The sequence below is a fragment of the Vigna unguiculata genome, chromosome 4 (genome assembly GCF_004118075.2).
Source record: "Vigna unguiculata cultivar IT97K-499-35 chromosome 4, ASM411807v1, whole genome shotgun sequence".
In the NCBI taxonomy this organism is placed as follows: Eukaryota; Viridiplantae; Streptophyta; class Magnoliopsida; order Fabales; family Fabaceae; genus Vigna; species Vigna unguiculata.
Genome location: NC_040282.1, coordinates 8,568,572 through 8,573,390, shown reverse-complemented (window position 1 = coordinate 8,573,390; position 4,819 = coordinate 8,568,572).

The window sequence follows — 4,819 nt, the reverse complement described above, 5'->3', positions numbered from 1 at the left end:
CAGACTCAAAAATACATTCCATAATATGAAAAACAATTTCTGAACAAATGTTTTGGAAATCATTTCCAAATTCGAGAAGACATTTCCGTTGATGTAGGAAGAGTATATGAATGTGTTAAAATAAATCGTCCTTCTTTTAATGGGCTGGACGTAGTGCCCAGTTCTTCTTATGCCTAATATACTTATTGGGCCACCTCCTTCCTACTTCCAAAAAAGTTTGTTTCGTCCTTCCATTCATTTCTAGAATAAATGTACGGAACATAATAAATTATTTTGAAATTAATAGAAAGTAACTCAATAATTTTCTTAGAATAAAAATTCGAAAAACGTGTAGTTTGACCTAACTAATAACCTCTCTTTAATGACAGGTTCTTTCTTTGTGAACACTTTTTTGTTACAGAATAATAAATATTTTAGAATGTAAAAGTTATATTTTAGAATATCCGTTCTTAAATTAAAGAAAAAAAAGGTGTACTAAATGTTTTTACATTGTTACATTTATTTTATTTCATAATTCAATATATGGAATATAATAAATGGTTTTAAAATTAATAAAAAGTAACTCAATAATTTTCTGATATTAAAAAATTTGAAAAATATATAATAAAGACGACAACACCAAATGTTCCAAATCCCTTCACAGCTAGTATCGCTCCTTTACCCGCAACCAGTTGGCCGAATAATGTGATTAACATTTTTGTAACCTTTTAAGGGACACTTTTATTATCACTCATGTTTGTAACTTATTATATGTCTCCATGTATGTATATATATATATATATGTATGTATATATATGTATATATATGTATATATATATATATATATATATGTATATATATGTATACATATATATATGTATACATATATATATATATATATATATATATATTACAACAAAAATCGTTTGAAGTAACAATACAAAATTGTGAGTTAAACCACAAAAATGGTGGGTTAAAGTTTAGATAATAATTTTTTAGGCGTAGTCTACATGAGCATAATTGTAGGTAATAAGTCATGATTTCCAGTACAACAACAATTTTGAAATGATTGTTTAAAATCCTCATAAAAGACAATAATTTTGATGTACATGTTTTTCAAAACTTCACATTTTTAACACTTTGACCTCTTTTTCAGTCTAAAATCAAAAAGAGTGAAGAAATTCAAATTTTTGCATTTTTGGAAATAAGTTTTGTATTTTCAGTTAAAAAAGGAGGGAAGGAATATTTATAATCTAAAAACTTTAATTTTTAATGTATTTTAGACCATATTTTGATGGATTAGTCCATATTTTTTATAAGTAACATTTATATAAATGTTGCTTAAAATAATTTGTAAATCACGTATAAAAAATGTTGCATTTACTATATTTAGACCATATTTTTATACTCGTAGTCTCGTTTAGTGTTATCTAAAGTCATTATATATATATATATATATATATATATATATATATATATATATATATATATATATATATATATATATATATATATAAAAGGATGTTGTAAATTATTTGGTGTAATATTTCTACTATATGTTAGTATATAAGTAATCATGTTATTAACATTATATTCATAGTATTATAATAAAGGGAAAAAATTGATTTTTGAATTATGGATGTCACAAATAGAGTCAAGATAATCTCATAAATTTGTATAACAACACAATGTAGTATTTTTTCTTTGGAAATAACTACATTCACACGTTAATTTGCACATCAGAGAAGCTTATGACTAGGATGGTAACCGGCAGGTTTCGCTATCTTATACTCATCCCCACAGAAAAAATTTATCCCCGTACTCATACTCAAAACTAACGAGAATCAAACTTTTGTCTCATCCTCATTCCTACCAAGTAACATATATATTCCTATACCCATACTCGTTTTCTTATTGTTTCAATATTAATTAATTAATTTTTATAAAATAATAAAAAATTACTATAAAGATAACATAATATTATCAAATATTCAAAATATTCAATATTAAGAGAAGGGTTGTTTCTTCGATATCAAATATTCAGAAAAAAATTGTAATTGCATACATTTCAAATTGAAATACCAAATAAAATTCCATGTAAACCAGAATATTTATTAAATTTTCAAATATTAATGAAACCTACTTAATAAAATTTAAAAATATTTTTAAGAAAATATAAAAGGAAAATAAATATTCAAATTAAAATATTTTAAATATCTGTTTACTTCAATTCTTTAAATTCTAATGAATCTCTTTTTTATACACTAATAAAATGGAAAATTATAATACATCACTTGATCAAAATCACGCAAAGAACAAATATTAAACTAATAATAATAAAATTTTAACATAGATCTTGTATCTTTTGAAATTCAATATATGTTGGATGGTGATAAAAAAATCATGACAATAACATTAAATTTTTATATTATAGTGATAAAATTATAGCATTATAATAAGTTAGAAAATAAAAAATAATAATATAAAATATATTAAAATAATATCTACATGATAAAAATAAAAAAATAAAAATATTAAAAAATTATCAAATGTGTGTCTTAGAAACAATTTGAGAGACTATTGAATGAAATTGCACAAAGGAAAACAAATGTATAATTAAGGGTATGATAAGATGAAAAATACCTTAGATATCTAAGAAAAATTTTCAAATATCAACATAGTCAATGGTTGAGAAATAACAAAAATTATTTTAGCGAAACAAAAGTGTTATTCAAATGAAACAAGAATTAATAATAATAGTGTAAAGAAGATAAATTTTTTATGTTACCTCGTAAATGAAAGGTTTATGCTATTAAACACTTAAATTGAGAGTCTTAACAATATATATATTGGGGATGCAAATAAATTTAATGACAAACCAAACAATTAGAAGAAATAAAAAATAGAAAGTGTGTAGTAATATATATATATATATATATATATATATATATATATATATATATATATATATAAGGTTACTTAATTAATTACGAATATTTTAACAATTTAAGCAGGGATGGGGATAAGGCGGGGACAAGTATTATGATGGGTATTGGGACGGGGACAGGACGGATATGCACATCCCCATACCCATTCTCATACTCAATTGAAAAGTCGAGGATTCCTCATATCCATACCCATACCCAGTCAATGCGGGAATTTCCCGTCAAAACGGGGACGAGTTCGAGGAATACCCATGGGGATGGATTTATTTGTCATCTCTACTTATGACTCATTCTCATGCTCTACTGAGTCACACACCCACCTTTTTTTTTTATTTCAAAACCTTGAACCATTTATTTTCATAGTCTCAAACAAGATCATCACATTCTCATATGAATTTAAATTATCACACCCTATTATACATATGTATCTTAGCTTAATCCAAACTCATCATATATCATCAATCATATATTCTTCATCTCGATTTAAATGCTAATAATACGTCATTTGTGTTTTTCATTACATTAATATAATATTCATTTGCAATATTTTAAGCGAATATATCAAAACAGTGAAAGATAGAGTTATTCTAACATTTAAAAACATAAACATTTGGAATTAATAAAACATTATGTTGCTCAGTCAGAATTTGGCTAGCTCAACTAATTAAACACATGTTCGTTTAACCAAAATTCTACTTGCTTAGTCAAAGGCCCCTAGCATAACAAGTGAACTTTAGCTTGCCAAGCGAATGGTGATAAGAAGATTTTATGAAAATAGCTTCTCTGAGTGAGAATAGGGCTCGCCCAAGGACTCTAAACATTGGGAAAGGCTTGTCTAGTAAGATTTAACTTGCCCAACAACCTAACCACCTTTATAAGAACTTTTCTTAAAATAGTTTTCTTCAACTTGAGTTTTACTCTTTTAGTGACCCAAAGCCCTAAGAACCTTTTTCGCAAGGCTTGCCTAGTAAGTATTGGCTCACATAGCATGTAAAACAACCTAAACACTATGGATTTTAAAGCTTTTACTTTTGCTCATACCAGCTAGATCATCTAGCGAATTTGTATAATTTATAGTCGTCAACAAAAATATTAGTAATCCACAAATCTTAAGGGATGGATTTGTTATACTGTCTACTAAGACTCCTATGATAGTTTTTGATCTTCATAACTTTTTTTATTTATTAAATCTGGATACTTGTGGAGTTAAAATAGATGTAAAATGAGTGATAAAATTTACAATTTTATCTTTGGTTTATAGAATGTGAGAAGTAGTATGATAATGTTGTGAGGATTGATTGAGTATAGTGTGCAGAAAGGGATGACTTTCTTCCCTTTGGTTGTTTGAATGGTATGTATAACAACTTAGAAGGATGATGCTACCTAAAAAAGCTTAGAAAAGAAAATAAAAAGCATAAAAGAAAATATGTATGTAATATTACTTTTCTGTGGAGAAAAAATTCAAATGACTTGGAGAACAACTGGTATGGAAAATAAGCAATTATTGGATGAATATTATAAAAAGACAACAACAATTACTTTTAAACTAAACTAAAAGAGTTTTAACTAAACGGACAAAAAATTCAGTTTTATTTAATTTTTATTTAAAAGTTTGAATATAATTTTTTAAATTTTTTAAAAATCTTTTATTCAAATTTTAGAAAGAAAAAAAAGTTATTTAATCAATCTATATAATATGTACAAACATGTACTCATAAAAATATAAAATCTAGTATTCACTAATCAATTATGATGGTAATTCAGAAATATAAAGGCATTACCATCCTATTGCACACAAATAATTAATTACTTTTATTATTTTCGAGATTGTGAACTATTTAGTGCAGAAAAAGAAGTAAAATACAATCAATTGGGAGAGAAACAAAAACATCAGA